The sequence below is a fragment of the Thermobia domestica genome, chromosome 2 (genome assembly GCF_964235325.1).
Source record: "Thermobia domestica chromosome 2, izTheDome1.hap1.1, whole genome shotgun sequence".
Taxonomy (NCBI): Eukaryota; Metazoa; Arthropoda; class Insecta; order Zygentoma; family Lepismatidae; genus Thermobia; species Thermobia domestica.
The window spans coordinates 91,996,967-92,014,724 of record NC_137455.1 but is presented as its reverse complement, the minus strand read 5'-3'; the positions used below and the strand labels follow the sequence as shown (position 1 = coordinate 92,014,724).

Below are 17,758 nucleotides of genomic sequence, written 5' to 3'. Positions count from 1 at the left end.
TACTGAAATATTATCTATAAATATACTTGGATACAACTTCAGATATGCGGAGCCGCAGTGGCTCAATGGTAGAGCGTTCACCTCTGGTACATGGGGTCCTAGCTCGCACCAAATGACCTTTGTTGTGAACAAACACCGTGTACGTGGGTTTTTATCAGGGTTCTCCCTGTCTCATATACCCTCGCTGCTGAACGGGACATTAAACTCAAAATCAACTCAATTCAGGGTTCTCCCGTTCCCTTCTACTTTCTTCATTCCATCACTTCATTCACTTGTCATCATCAACGTCTTCTTTAGCCTAGCCGGCATAATTGTGGGACGTAAAACTCGAAGATTTCATTTCAGTTTCATTTCAATTTCAGACATATACAGATTTTGGTTCAAATATGCATTTTTCTTTAGCTATTTCAATTCGTATTATAATTCTTGTTTTGTGAAGGTAGAAATGAACACAATTATAAATATTTAAGTGTTCAAACCTCATCTGTCTGCTCCATGCTGTGCTAATTATGTTCATTATGACTGGACTTAAGTATAATTTGTACATTTGAAATCATTTTACCTTAATTTTTACTCCTAAGATGATATATTTGAATTAATGGTTGACGTATTTACGTTATTGCTGTTTTCTGTACATATGCATCTAAAATTGGCAAAGTCATTCTATACTCTTGCATCTGTTTCAATTAATTATTCTTGAGGAACGTGAATTCGAGAAATTTTAAATGTCCTAAACTGATACGTCTTTATAATAAGAAACGTTTTATTGAAATATGAAATTGTCAAGTGAATTCTAGTATTACGATATTGATTTAATGTAAAGAATTGAATATGATAATTTTGTATTATGAACGTAATCCGAGTTACAGTATTGGAGAGTTGATCTTAGAAATTTAAGGAACTGATAGACTTTGGAGCAGGGATGTAGAAATGATAGGTTGTACAGCAGATACGAAATTCTTAGTAAATGTACATTGTCTCATCTCATTCGACCAAAGAAATGATGCTGGTTACTTAATTACACCTTAGCTTCATTTCTACCATGTACCTTGCTTTGCTACGAATCATGGACACAACTAGATTGGTTACCGGGGCAAAATATTACTCATGAAGTGATGTAGACATTACAACACTAACCACAAAGGGAATTATTACGAGAGCAACTCGAAAAAAAACTGCGGTTTAGTTATCAATAGTGTACATTCGTAGATACAGAACTTTATACACATTAGGAATGTACAATATTACAGTGCTTTCCAACATATTCATAATTCAAATTGAGGCACTTGTCAACGTTTTACAATGTTTGAAGTTCCTTCTGCAAAAATAAATAAATAAATAAATCTCCCGCGTGGGAATGAAGCCATCCGCTAATAGCATTGTGAAGTGCATTCTCATTGTCGAAGCAGTGCGACACAAGACAATGTTTCATGTGTTCTTGAAGAGGTGAAGTCGATCTGCGCCAGAAACCGGGATATAGGAAGGATGATCAAAAACATCGGAGTGAAACTGCCCCCACTTCTTGCCGCATTGTGCATTTCAGTTAGTCAAAACATGCGACACCTTTCACCAGGGCCGGATTTCCCAATAGGCCCGGCCCTATGGGCGCAAGCTCCCAGGGGGCGCACGGCCGAGAGAAAAAAAATTAAAAATATCTAGAAATAAAAATAAATAGCCATAACTTAACATATTTTTTGAATTGATTTAAAAAATCAGGCTAATAAAGCATTCTGATTTTGAAGTTTTTGTGTCACGTTATGAAAATACTTCATGTAAGCTGTGTTTCTGAGATTAAAACTATTTTATAATGTATTACAGAGTTTTTTTTATTTATTTTCCCAAATGGCTAAATTGAACAAAACCAAAGTTATTCACCAATCTTTTGTTAATACATTAACGGTATTTTGTTAAGTATTCAAGTAAATTCCTCAAAAAATTTACAATGACAACATTGCATCGTGGAGTGGTGTTTAAGCAATTAACATATAGGCCTGATATATTTTTTTTAATAAAGGTTTTTAGGAAAGTAACTTTAACCAGACTAGGGGCGGAAAAGAGTATTGGGCCTAGGGGCGCCAAAATGCTAAATCCGGCCCTGCCTTTCACTCATCACGTTCCGTCCGTAAACATCACATAGTTCGAATCGCAGCTGCCAAAAGTTTTTGCGCACTCGGAAATCGTGTTACCGCACGCACATCACATTTGGCGAGTTTTTCTATTGGAGCATTCATTTTCAATTTTTATAGCGGACGGGCGAACCACAACACAACCTTCTCCTGCCATTGCTCACTGTCTAGTGTACTACTGCAGACAGCGCGACAAGACTGATGCCGATCTTCCCAGCCTTTTCTCGCACATGCAAATGGAAATTTTTTTCTTGGAATTTCTCTCGTACATTAAGGGTTCGAGAAGTAATATTTGAATTATTATCACGCATAAATAGCTTACATTATTAATTCTTAAGTAACCTACACGATATTTTAAGATAATGTTATAGAAAACAAAAATCACTCAAAAATTTCATTCTTTGAATTTTAACGATTGCCAACTATTTTTAACTACAGTAATTTAAAGTCCAAATGTAAATGTGAAGATTTTAGTTTTGCATAGTTAAAATAATGACTTGAAAAGCTTTGTCGTGTACCGAATATTTGTGTGACTCCGCAAATGATGAATTTGCAGAAGTTGAAGCACCGCTCGGTCATCATGTTTCTCACTACAGTTATCCTCTCTACAGTCCGGACATGGCCCCTAGTTACTATTTCCTCTTCTGAGACCTGAAAAAACACCTGTGGGGACAACGAGGTCCAACAAGCGTTTTCTAGTGGTTTGCAGGCCATGACAAGGGCTGTTTTTTCTCTGGGGTTCCTTCGTTACCCACGAAGTGGCGACGATGCATAGACCTCTATGTGAACTATTTCGATGTAGTCCACTGTTTTTTCCAGACCTGTTTTTGGGTGGACATTGCCCCCCGGAGCTTTGAGAGTGCCCCCTCCGGAGCAGACCAAAATAATACGTCTATAATATAATAATAAATAGAATAGTATCAGCAGTGCCCCCGGGATACTAACTGTGCTCCCCCGGAACATTGTTTCTGAAAGAAACACTGCATCGAAAAATAGTGATAATCAGGTAAGCCTATCTGTATTCCTTCCCGTCTAAGTAAATAAATCATTGGATGCCCCTCGTTGTTGTTTGCCTTCCTGTTGTTTTCTGAGTCATAGGTTTCTACGTATAGTCTGGGAATTACATAGCATGAGAAATTTGTTTTCATCCTTAAAATTTCCACAAAAGTGTATTATACACTTCTTTTCGCTGCTATTTAAGTGTACAGATTATTCTCATGCATAAAATTTGACTAAGCTCAATTGCATATGGCCTTCTTGAGAAAATAATTACTGTAAGATATAGATATTTTCCATACTTCACCTTCATCTTTATTTTCACCTTCATAAATGTGCACGGTTTCATCGGTCTGCCTTTTTCACTTGTTCTTCAATTAAGAGAGTAAGGAAGAATCCAGAAAATAAGAAGTTTTAATCCTCAAACTCTTAAGATACTTTGAAAATATTGTCCTATCTCTATTATCTCTATCTCTATAATCTCTATTATCCATCAAACCTACTCACGTCACATGCTCCACGATGCCAGGTAGAAATGCAGCATTCTAGACTCTAAAGCGTCCGAGAAAAGGAGTTAATGTCCAAATTGGTTATCCTGATAATACGAAATATTTAACAAGTAGCTTTCATCTTTATCTCAATATATACGATCTGAATAAATGATTCAAATTTCAATTATATTTAGGTACTCTGGATTAGGATTTGGTCAACTTTCTTCGATTTCAAATTAACTGCCTGAAATCTCCCACTGAATGAGATGATTAATCTATTAAATTCTGCAAACATAAGCCCATTCTAGAACTATAATGGTGGTGATGTGTGTGTGTGTGTGTGTTTTAATATAATACATAGCAATGCCCCGTGTATACAACGTAAAAGAGTTTGGTTTGTATGGCGTGATATGTACTCAATTAATAGCCTATTGAAAGTGAAAGTTCAAATATTTCTACCACTTTCGATTTTGGTAAAGGGATTAGAATGGAGATGGAATATATTCTTTGGATGGTTAATTGATTAAAGAAAAGCGTTTCTCGCTATCTGCTTGTATTACTGTTTTTAACTGTATAGCGATCAACGTTAAAACCGGAAAAAGTAGATTTCTGTCACTTTCCGGTTTGAAGAGAGGGTTAAGAGAAAAAATGATACATATTATTAGTACGCTAAAACTATTTAAAAAGCGTTTCTCACTTCTCCGTATCATTTCTGCTTTACACACATCAGTATTGAAATCGGAAGATGTAGTGAATTTGTATCACTTCCGCTTGTAATAGAGAGTCAAAAATGGAAATGAAATATAGTCTTGAGACACTTACTCCATTCCAGGAAACCGCTTCTCGATATCATTTACCGTTTTTACTGTACGTTAAAACCAAAAATGATTGGTTCCTACAACTTTCTGTGGGCGAATCACCTCCATCAAGGTACTTGATTACTAACTTTTGACCCTCTATATTCTGGCCAAAATTAATGATAATCCATCAAGAAGCTCGTGAGATTTCTTTTTTGTCTCCCGGATGTACGGATACACAGACAGAGAAGGTATAAGTATAATTATGAAGGTGTTTTGGTAAATCAAACTCCTTAAGAAATGGTAGACCAATCGAGATACAGCATATTGTATAACGAACAAGCAAAGACACTAAGCAACAGAGTTAAACTAAAATAAAACAAAACAAATGTCATTAAGATGATTATAACTGTTGTCTGCTAGGTCAGAGAAAAAGCCAACAAAATGAAAAAAAAACGAAATGGGAAAGAGTTCAACAAGGATAAAACAAGGAAAAAAAGGGAAAAGCTTGTATACTAAACCACAAGTTCTATAATTCTGGAAATCAAACCATAATAAGGGTAGAATAGAAAAACTTAAATATTTATTCGAAAATAATATACAGAGTGACGCGGAGCCGACTAACACATTTTAAAGTTGAATATGGGACATGCAAGATAGCTTGGAGTGGGTTGCGATTAGGGGATGCATGCAAGGGCGCCCATCAGGGGGGGCAAGGTGGGGCGCTCACCCCCTAAGAGGAAATTGTACTTGGGAATATCGAAAACCCAATAGAATTTTTACATTAGTTACAGCAAAATTTGAAATTATATTTGAAACGTCGTTTATACTTGCCCCCCTTGGAAACCACAACATGGGCGCCCTTGGATGCATGTCATTTCATAAAAACACTGCAATACTGTAGTTACAATGAACCTTTAGCGTAATGTAAGGTAACAATGAAATATCTGAACAATCGCTGTACTTTAATGACTGACTTCGTTTCGTAAGAAGTACCAACACTGAAAACACAATGTTCGGCGCTCCAATGATGTCCATGGTAACTGTAAGGTATTCCTATGAAATGGCATCATATACTCTTCCAATTTCCCACTCGTAACCCACTCCAAGCTATCGCGCCTGCCCAGTATTCAACTTTGAATGAGTTGAGTTGACTTTTTGTTTAACGTCCCGTTCAGCAGCGAGGCTACATGAGACATGGACCCACTGATTAACGTGGAATCCGAACCGCATGAGCTCGCGCTGGGAATTGAACCCGGGTCTCCCACGCCAAAGGCGCGTACGCTAACCGCTTAGCCACCAAGGAGCTTATATTCAACTTTGAAATTCAATTTTGAAATGTATGTTGGTCCGCTCTACCCTGCACTTATCGTACTGACGTATATATGATGATTATGGTAAACGCATAACTGGATATTAAGTGCACGGCTAAGAATGGTTTGCAACGCGTTGCAACGCGTTTTTATGGCTCATGCGTACGCTTGGAATACGCTGACCATGTATTTAAACATGGATGGCTAATTACAATGCACTGCAAACGCGAAAGCAATAAGAAAAACACTCAGAATACGTCGGCTCGAGCGTACAGACCGGAACAATAGAGCGCCTGCTGTTTCGGAATCAGTAAAAGATGTCTAAAAGAAGGGGAAAAAGGAAAGACGTGTTGCCAGGTAAACGGATTTTAGCAAGACCTATGTCTTCTCACAAGAAATAAACTAAAGCAGATCATTCTGATTCTACCCTTCCGGCGCGGGAAATGGAAGAAAGACCTGGAAACTCTGACTGGCTCACAGTATGATTTATAACTCTAGCGAAAGTAAAATTACCAACTAGCCACCTAGGTCGTGTTCGCTGTGGGAGGGTAACGCATCGGAAACGCATCATCGTTAGCCATAGCCTAAGAGGGTGCAAGGGTAGATACAGCTAGTATAAGAGTTTCGATTCAATATAGGCCGTGATTTTATGAACTTTTTTAATGGCACAACACTTCAATGCAAACAAGATACGTTGACGTAGCTGTACCGATGGGACCGTTATGAGCATATTATAATACTGATTGCAGTTTTTGATTTTTACGAGGTATGATTGTTACAACCGATATTGAATGGAAGAATAATAAAAGTATGGTAGATGGAAATGCATTTGATCTTCCCAAACTTTCGACTTGTTTACAAATAACCTGCTAGCTAGCAACATGTCTTGGCAACAGGTAGGATGCAACGCAGCTTGGCTGTAACTTATTGGGAATTAGCGTGAGTGACAGACTGAATCACCTCCTTTTTATAATAACGATAAAGAATATCTAAATGTTTTCACCAAGGGCGCCCGTGTTGCGGTTTCCAAGGGGGGGCATATATAAGCAAGGTTTCACATATAGTTTCAAATTTTGCTATAATTAATGTAAAAATTCTATTGGGCTTTCGATATTCCCAAGTACGATTTCCTCTTAGGGGGGTGAGCGCCCCACCTTGCCCCCCTGATGGGCGCCCTTGGTTTTCCCCCATATGTTAATGCAACCCGTAACTCTTAAATGTATTCAAGTTTGTATCCTAGCGTTACTAACAGACTAATAGGATTTTGCATTATAAATAGGATTAGGCTTTGTATGTTATTTTCCTGTTTTACTCATTATTCACAACATAAAGTAAATCAACAATTTGAGTACTATGAGGTGTTAATGAATAATTTAATTGCCCCAATATTTTATTTAAGAAAGTAAGGTTATAAATGTTTAACAGTTTTTTTTTTTTTTAATAGTACTCACTTATGATGCTAGAAGTACTGCTACGATCCCAGATCAAGTGAGTTTATGGTGGACAACATCGTGACAGTGGATTTCTTTTCTCGATTGCCTCGAAAACTACGCATGGGAACTTACAATCACCGTTATCACTTTGTCCCGCTCAACAAGATCTATTAATTATCATGTCTCATGTTTAGACATTTTTTTCCTTATATGCTAATAATATGGTATCTTTTCAAATTTAGAACATTTGACCAAGACCCCACTAAGACATATAGGTAAACGTAAAATGACGTTTCTGTGCACACTATTAAATGAGTGCCAGCACAGAGAAATGAAATCTGCTGTAATTGCAATTAATGTTTTATTTCAATTACCAAGACATAAGTAAATTTAAAGGGTCTTGTCAGAATAAATTATCATTCACAGTTAATTCAGTCACTACTGGCTGATCAATTTTTAGCAATCTCTTCGTCTTCATGTACGATATCTTAAAAATACTGTCAATCAACTGCCTAAGAAGAAATATTTAGAAAGCCTCGGAATGAGGTGTTGTACGAATATGGATAAGATAAAACGGAGAGAGAGAGTAGCAAAAACGAAGACGTTTTAAAACAGATACAAGAGACGAGGACGCTTTTTAGTCAGTAATCTTCGTAATGAGGCAATTGGATTGGAGATATCTCATATCTTGTCAAGAAATTGTTTTCTTTATATCACCATAGAAGGAAAGATGGAAGGAAAGCGAGGAATAGGGAGAAGAAGAATAGAACCGATCAATTATTTGAAGAATAGAAGAAACTCTTGGGAGTTAAAGGAGCAAGCTGAAGTTCGAGAAACGTGGAATAAACCTAAAAAATACTGTATATAAATAATTTTTTAAAAAAAACTCATTTGTTCCAGAACCTGCTAAAGTCTCTTTCGCCTCTTCTCTCTTTTTCCTGCCACTGTACTTTCTGGAAGCTCCGTACGCTCCTGAACCTCCCTCATAATACAATTTCTTCTCAACCAATTTCTTCTCTCTTTTTCAATTATATCTAAACTTGTGCTATTCTCTGTATCATTTCTAACACTTTCTCACTCGTTTTTCATTCAGTCCAGGTAATTCTTCCATTTCTTTTCCACCCCCATATTTCCAAATCCTCTAGTCTCTTCATCGCTTGTCCGAAATGTCCATGTTCCTGAACCATACAATATAATACTCTAGACGAAACATTTTATGAATTTTATACTTAAGGAATTTTTCTTCTTCCTAAATATCTCTTTATCCATTTCTATTGTTGCTTGTATTTCACGTTTGCACTTCATGTCCTCATTAATAATACTATCCAGGTATTGAAAATTCGTGGCATGCTCTAATATTCCTAGTTCTAATGATACACGTACGAATAAAAGTTACATATTTACAATTTGACATTTAACTTGGTTTTGGTCATTACAGTACCTTAACCTCATGTGTATCAGTGACATCGATGTGGATGTCATGAAAATGTATCCCTTATTAAGGATTGTATTAATCCTGGACTTGCGGAAATTTGTTAGTGGATGCAAGGCAAGACTTAGTTCTACTATCTATCCTTAGGTGGCAGCACCGTACTGACAGAAAACACAAAAAATGTGTTGTCTCAGTAGAATTCAAGCCTAAGGGAACATTCAATTACAACACACATGCGTTTATTTTGAAGACAAACAATTAGCAACTTCGAGATCGGAACAGGAAAACCTCTCCTGTCAGTGTTTCCAAACTGAAGCAGTATAAAATCCCTTCAGAACATCAGAATTTCTCTTTTTTCAGTCCAAATGTTCCACAATGCAAATAAATGTTTTTATCAATAATATAAATGCCCTTACCATGCGTACACAATAATTATGTCCTATAAAAGTATCTAGACAATCTTTTAACAGTAAATGAAACCGGTATTACAGCAGCACGAACATAGGAAAATAACCATTGGAACGCAAAGGATTAATTTTAATCCAACTACTTAAGTATTTCTCTATGATATTATTACGCATGATTACAGCAGTTATTTCATTGTATACATGATTCATCATGTCCAAAAACCTAATTTATTTCAGCGGAAACTATTGAAAAGCATTAAAAATATTTTCAGTCTGTTACAGTAGAATATAAATTAAAATATTGGACACTTTGGACACGGTAAAATCAATATCTCAAAGACGTATATTACACTTTTTTAAACTATTTAAAACAGAAATGCGTAAACAAAAAGAAAGAAAACTTTTTTGTTTTGCAATCTACTGTGTTTAACAGTAGAATAGTTGAAAAATGTTGCGGATAAAACCAGGGATGACATGTATATATATAAATCAAAAAACCTTCAATGCCTCTATGATGCCACACTTCTCAATATCTCAACTGAGATTGCCTTCAAGTTTGGATTCGTGGATCAGGAAATAAAAAGAAAAAGCGGAAAAAAGAAAAAGAGAAAGCTGTTTCACGTATTTTGAAATCGTATTGAAATGGGGCGTACGTGTTTGGATTTTATAAAAGTAGGATGATTTTATTTCCACAAAAAAAAAAAAAAAGAAAAGAAAAGAAAAAGTTATCTTCCTTTCCAAGAGAAGGCAGAAAACCCGATTCCTTCATAAATAGAAAATGTAGTTACATGAATGTATAGAGACTAAAACCCTATATCTGTAAACAGAAATACAAAAAGTCTAATTTAAGAACAGAAAACAATATATTGTCTTTCTCCCGTACCTAGATATGAATACTAAAAATACTGTATCTTCTTGAAACCACGACACAAAATAGTAGATTTTATTTTTACTTCTAAAGTATTTAGCTTTGAATAATATGATTAAAATCTTTGAATATTTTACTTATTAGATCAATTTGAATACTTCTTTAAGTTTAAAACTCCAGAGAATCTTATTGTGGGAATCAGTGAACAAGATTTAGAAAAGAGAAGAAATGACTGAGGGAATTGATTTAGAACAAGTGTTCAACACTGCTACTCAAGACCTATTTAAAAGAAATTGAAGAAAAAATATCATGGCAGGAGTATAATATGCTTTGGTAGATGGTAAACGGTTACATGTGATCGATTAATTACAAATATTGCTGTGATGGAGTATTGCTGTTAAAGTTATTGGAATATTTTTGATGTTATTCAACTATCCAAATATTCATATTCAATATTCGAACAATATCGTTATCAGATTAATTATTCAAGTAAATACTCATTATTTGAATAATTGTTTAAATAATTTATTCATTTTCCAAATCCGAATAATTTTTGAAATAAGTATTAAGTTTTGGATTAAGAATTCGTTATTCCAATAATTGTTCAGATACGTAAGCATTCGCTACCTGAATAATTGTTCGAATAAATATTCATTATCTGAGTAGTTGTTTGAATAAATATTCCTTATCTTAATAGTTTTTCAAATAAGTATTCGTTATCTGAATAATTGTTCAAATAAGTATTCATTATCTGAATAGTTGTTCGAATAAGTATTCGTTATCTAAATGATTGTTCAAATAAGTATTCGTTATCTGATTAGTTGTTCGAATAAATATTCGTTATCTAAATGATTGTTCAAATAAGTATTCGTTATCTGAATAATTGTTCAAATAAGTATTCGTTCTCTGAATAGTTGTTCGAAAAAGTACTCATCTGAATAATTGTTCAAACTAGTTTTCGTTATCTAAATAATTGTTCAAATAAGTATTCGTTATCTGAATAGTTGTTCAACTAAGTCTTTGTTATCTGAATAGTTGTTCGAATATGTATTTTTTATCTGAATACTTACTCCAATAATGTTTTTGAACAGTATTTGTACGGACTTTTAATGTGAGATTAGAATAACTAACTTAGAATTCCATTGTGGCTTTACTAAATTTTAGCTGTCTTTGTCACGGAAGACTAAGGTTCGAATTCCAGTGGGAGCTCTTGTGGTTCAGAGTCCACGTTGCGTATATAGCACGGGTGCTAAAATGGAGGATTAAATTATATCAAGATTAAAATCGAATATTCTATAAGATGTTAGAAAACTTGAGAAAACTGGAAAATATGATATAAAACAAACGATTTAAAAAAAAGGATGAATTAATTGTTAATTTGGATGAACAATAAGAGTTATAGGAAAAAGTTTGGAAAAAGGTTTGTAGTTTTCGGTATTTCTCTGATGCTGCACGTTAATGATTTGAAATGTGAGTCGGAGTATAGAAAGCACGAATAGGAATGGCTTGAAAGCACTACGAAAAGAAGATCCTATGTTTAGTAGTTTCTCAAGCGAATTGTTCAGCACAGCAATCAGCACATGTTTCGATTGAACACAAATATCGCGCAAACGTAATTAAATGCAATGTACATATCTTCAAAGATTACACATGGATATGAGTGGAGAAAAATGAATTGGACGCTAGAGAAGACGAATGATATAGAAGGGTTACCATACTCACATATTCTTTCCCTTTCAAATCTCATTATCTTGTTCGAATTATTCACCAGACTAGAGTTTCACGAGAATTTTTGACGTTATTTATCCAAGGAGAGCTTATACTAATTTAACATATAAACCTGTAATACGAATACACGTTTTATTATGTTGCCAAGTCGTAGAATCCCTTATCAAATCACGCTAGGCATATTTTATCAAATCAGGGAAAATATTATGTGCGTAAAGAATGAATATACTTACATACACTTTTCCTTGTAAGAGAAGTGTTTCTAATATTCACATTTACTATTTGTAATTCACTATTAAGATTATAGATGATGAACCTTCATTGTGTATACTACCTAGTATTATATTACTTTCGTGAAATCATTGATATGAAAAAGTCGAACTTGACATGGATATAAATATGGATATGGATATGCATAATTTATTCATTCTAGATATGGAATTTTCATCTATATAAATAGCCCCTCATTTTACTTTCACCTCAGGCTCTCCAAATTGACTATTCTATTCCTTTAAAAAGGAACCTCCCGATAATTGCATGTACACTCATGTCCAAAATGATTGTCACATATCTATAACTGTTTTCTTGTAAAAGTATAATTTGATAATGATTTTGTAGGGTACTTTTAATACTGATACTATGTGTATAATCAGGAAATGTATATTTGTGGTCAATTTCATAGGAAAAGAATTATATATGTGAAAATTAGAATGATTAAAACAAAATGTTGCTAAATGGACAAGAAAGTTTTATTTTCGTTTTATTGTTCTTATTTACTGCTCTTTTGACATGAAATTTGGCACATACATGTCTTTGTCGATTATACACATACTAACATTATAAGAAATATTGGGCGAATTCGTTATCAAATTATATTCCTACAACAACACATTTATAAACATGCGACAATATTTTTGGACATGAGTGTACATCCATATACGCAATTCTTCAGTAACATATTACTTCTTATGCATGAATTGAATTTTAACCACAAGATGATTTTTCGAGTGTGTTTTGTTTATCTAGAATTACCAACTGAAGAAAGTCTGTGTGTGATCAGTTTATTAATACATCACAATCCGTCATTTCAAATGATACGACATGTTTTTTCTGGCTAGTATATACTTCTTTGTTTGTAAGAACATACCATGCACCCACGTGTGTCGTTCTCTAATGACAATATTACATATGTACAAATGGCGATTTTTTTTTATTAATTATTTATTTTTGTCCATGTACTTTTGTTTTGTGGGATAATCGTTGCGTTACACAAAGCTGGTGCAGTGGTTAATCTAGAAGGTAAAAACTGGGGGAGAGAGGACAGCCAGAACCCTGACTATGATACATATATCATGACTTTACGCAAATTCGATTTTAATTCGAAATACGTTTACACTAAAAAAATGTAATTAAATTGCCAAACATCAATGTAAAATCAATTACTCTTCATTTTGTAAGTTGATATACATTTCCTTAGATTAAATTACAAAATTTGCTGGTTGTTTTAACAAATTTACAGTAAATTTATAAGAAAATATGATGTTTCAATTGATCAAAATGTAATTTTACACCATTTCATATTAATTTTACTTTAGAGGTGTAAATTGATTTACATAGAGGCTTGGCAAACAAATTGACAGCTTTTCTTGTAAATTTACCTATGAATTTTTTTACAGTGTACGCACTTTGTTAACAGAAACTAGGAATATCTACATATGATATTTCAAAAAAAAATCCAATAAAGAATAAAAGGCAGCGCTTGCTATAAACTTTCAAAAATATGTAAATAATACTTCAATTATTTTTGTTACTCAAAAAACTGGGTGGTTCTAGGCCCTCCTAAATCCACCACTAAGAAGGAAATGGTCCCAACCTGACGAGTCCGAGTTCGATGAAATGTCACATAGACACTAACTCGAGGTCGGTGAGTAACATGCACATAGTCATTCGATTCACTTTTCCGTACTGTACGAGATATACAGGATGATGCAAAACAGATTGCAATATAAGACAACTATGTAATCCTCGTCCGAATTGGACCAAATGTTGTATAGATATTAATTGGAGGTCGGTCAATAACGTGGTAATAGTCGTTCGAGATATGCAGAGTGATGCAAAGCAGACTGCAACATAAGACAAACCTGCAATTCAAGTTATTTGTTATCTGTGCGTTATTTGTTTCTATACAAATGTACGTGGGACTTGTGTTCTCGACCGTGTACAGCTGAAGTTTGGTGTCACACAGACAACCAAACTTTCTAGCCATAACAAGGGACCCCGTCTCAAAACTTCACAGGGCTCGTCGTTGTGTTCGTCCTATCAAGCATACGTTTATTACACGCTGCACAAACTATGATGTCTCATGGCATCCCACGTTACAAAATCTTGCGGGACATTTTGCTGGACCACCACAAGTCGGCAGTGTATTTCCAGGAAACACATTGTCTATTTTGAATCAACTACTAGACTCTGTTGCTGGTCACAAAAAAAAATCCAAAAAAAAATATAGTCACACCAGCACACTCCTTACAGCAAAGCGTGTGTTTGAAACATTTTCCACCATCCATTATGTGTTGTTGGACATCTATAGTGGATTCTTGCTGATCCAGTAAGAAATTGGAACGACGAATGTTGATTCTTCGTTTATTTATCTGTTATGACTTACTTCACTGGCGATTAAGATTTCATCTGTGTATCACGTCATAAGCGTGCGAATCTATAGTTGTGATTTCAAATGTACTTGGATTAGGCTGTCGTGTGCGTCTGCTGTTCTAGGGTAAGAGAGGGACTTGCTATATTTGAATCGTGTATGCCGAATTACAGCCTGACATGCACAACAAGCGACATTGACAAGCAGATCACGGCCTGCCACACGTGAATATGTGAGTTGGGCTGTTTATTTTTCCAACCTTTGTCTATTACTCTTTACATTACAGTCGCTGGAATCCGGTCTCCGTTCTAATGTTGATCTTCCACTGTGCTACTACAACTGGCAAATCGTGTGCTTTCACTGACATTTCTCCTTAAAGACTCGTGCTTCTTTCCAGGCTCTTAACATCGACTACTGCTTCCCTTTTAATTTTCATGTGGATCCCTCTTCCCCGATGAGAGATTTTCCTGCGTTCCTCATTATCACCACGCGATTCCGCATATTCATTTTGGTACCCACTTTTGGGCTCTCATTGTTCTATACCGGTGTATTACAGAAGGTTCCTATGTTATCTTACTTTTGCATCACCCTGTATATATCTTAAATTACACAAAAGCGAATCGAATAACTATTCAGACGTTATTAACCATTATCCAATTAGTATCTATACGAAATTTCGTCGAACTCAAACTCATCAGGTTGGGACCATTCCCTTGTAAGCTTATGCTACCAATGTAAAAAAAAATACACTATATGATCAAAAGTATCCGCACACCCCAAAAAACATACGTTTTTCATATTGGGTGCATTGTGCTGCCACCTACTGCCAGGTACTTATTATCAGCGACCTCAGTAATCATTAGACATCGTGAGAAAGCAGAATGGGACGCTCCGCGGAATTCACGGACTTCGAACGTGGTCAGATGATTGGGTGTCACTTGTGTCAAAGTATTTACACGAGATTTCCACACTCCTAAACATCCCTAGGTCCACCGTGTCTGATGTGATAGTGAAGTGGAAGCCTGAAGGGACACGTACAGCACAAAAGCGTGCATGCAGACCTCGTCTGTTGGCTGACAGAGACCGCCGACAGTTGAAGAGGGTCGTAAAGTGTAATAGGCAGACATCTATCCTGACAATCACATAGGAATTCCATACTGCATCAAGATTCACTCCAAGTACTATGACAGTTAGGCGTAAGGTGAGAAAACTTGTACTTCATGGTCGAGCGGCTGCTCATCAGCCACACATCACGCAGATAAATGCCAAACGACGTCTAGCTTGGTGTAAGGAGCGTAAGCATTGGACGATTGAACAGTGAAAAAACCTTATGTGGAATGACGAATTAGGTACACAATGTGGCGATCCGATGGCAGGGTGTAGGTATGGCGAATGCCCAGTGAACGTCATCTGTCAGCGTGTGTAGTGCCAACAGTAACATTCAGAGGGGATGGTGTTATGGTGTGATCGTGTTTTTCTAGGAGGGGCTTGCACCCCTTGTTGTTTTGCGTGGCACTCTCACAAAACTATCATAGAACTACATTGATATTTTAAGCACCTTCTTGCTTCCCACTGTTGAAGAGCAATTCGGGAATGGCGATTGCATCTTTCAACACGATCGAGCACCTGTTCATACTGCACAGCCTGTGGCAGAGTGGTTACACGACCATAACATCCCTGTAATGGACTGGCCTGCACAGAGTTCTGACTTGAATCCTATAGAACACTTTTGGGATGTTTTGGAACGCCGACTTCGTGCCAGGCCTCACCGACCTACATCGATACCTCTCCTCAGTTCAGCACTCCGTGAAGAATGGACTGCCATTCCCCAAGAAACCTTCCAGCTCCTGATAGAAAGTATGCCTGTGAGAGTGGCAGCTGTCATCAGGCTAAGGGTGGGCCAACACCATATTTTATTCCAGCAGTTCCGATGGAAGGCGCCACGAACTTGTAAGTAATTTTCAGCCAGGTGTCCGGATACTTTTGATCACATAGTGTATGTTTCACAACTTGATAACATACCATTCAAGATACATACCAATATTACTGATTTTTGGCACACAGACAAGTTGTTTTTCTTCTAATAGAAATATCCTGAGATTAACTAAATGTGCATCCCTTGTAACATGTATATAGATGAATTCAACTCTTTCTCAGAAGATAATCATGGCATTACGTTCACTGCGATTCATATGTTATTTAATGATGAATAAAGGATTTGGGTAATGAAAACTTAGTAATACTCGTTTCATCTTTTAGCATTATAATGATATCGATTCCTAGAGCAAAGAAGGAATAAGGTGATTAAGCTTATTAAGAATGATTCTATCTGTGAGCTTTAAACTTTTGCGTATTAAGATTAGGATATATATATATATATACTGTATATCAGAGTTTGTAACTAATTAAACGTACTGGGTTAGTAACGTTGAATGGCCAATCTCGCAGTCCATTGAGTGCTCAGCAAGGCGGAAAGCTGTTTCCCACTTGGAAGTTATACGCAGGCCGAGTATTTGTGCAAATGGAAGTTGACGAGGGAACGAAACCAGATTACAAAGTTGCTACAGCAGTGGAGCAGTCTCAGATTATGGAGAAGTTACATGTATATGTATCTATGTTTAGATTGAAGTTCATGATTTACCAACTTGTAATGCGCTTTATTGGCAAACCTGGTATATAGTCCTTAAACCCACTTTGCAATAAAACCAATATAAACTAGATTAGTCCAATATTCATTTCAACACAGAAAACTATACACTCAAAAAAATGTTTGCAGAAATTAAATTTTATATTTGAAGGATTGTGAGCTTCCGTGTTCTCTCACCACGACCACAATGACCACGCGCATGCGTAATTAAACCAATGGTTTTACATAAAGCGTTGACTTACACAAGGAAATTTGAAATTGCAGATTGTTTGATGTCATTATTAACTGACTAGCTATTTGCTCCGTGATAAATGATAATCTTTCGAAGTTTCACTTATTACTTTCAAGCCACAGTGGAAAAAGTTAATTTTTTTAATTTAACGCCCCATGCTTATGCCCTTAGGATAAAGGATGAGGGTGTCTTGGTTGTCATGTTGGGAAATAGGCAGAAGTAATTTCGTATATTTCTGATTAGCTATCTAAAAAACCGCAGCAAAAATAACATGCAATGCGTTCCAAATGATCTTAGACACCATCTTCTCCAATGAAAAGCACACGGTGCAGTCAATCGATAGACGAAACTATCATGCCACTCGTATACAGTATGTTTTCTTTATTTTCCTTCTTCAATAGAAGGTGATTGCTTTCAGAAACCGCTTTCACCTTATTATCACATTGCATTTCTCCATCTCCTCACACAATAGGTATGTATGGAGCAGGGGTGGATACAGGATGGATTTCTGGGGACGGTGGGTTGTAATATTGCTACTTAGAGCTACTTTTAAGAGCTCCAAACTCTGGGATGGGTTTTATTTATATATAAAATAAGAAAGTTTGCTCTTGTGGTGGGACGATCGCCCCGAGAGCAAA

The 17,758-nt window shown here is 35.8% G+C and overlaps 1 protein-coding gene across 2 annotated transcripts in view; it reads left to right on the top strand.

Annotated features, from left to right (window-relative positions):
• The window catches only part of LOC145674097 (inactive dipeptidyl peptidase 10-like), a 398,407-nt gene that overhangs the window by 230,258 nt on the left and 150,391 nt on the right, over positions 1 to 17,758 (top strand). The gene's annotated exons all lie outside the window — the stretch shown is intronic.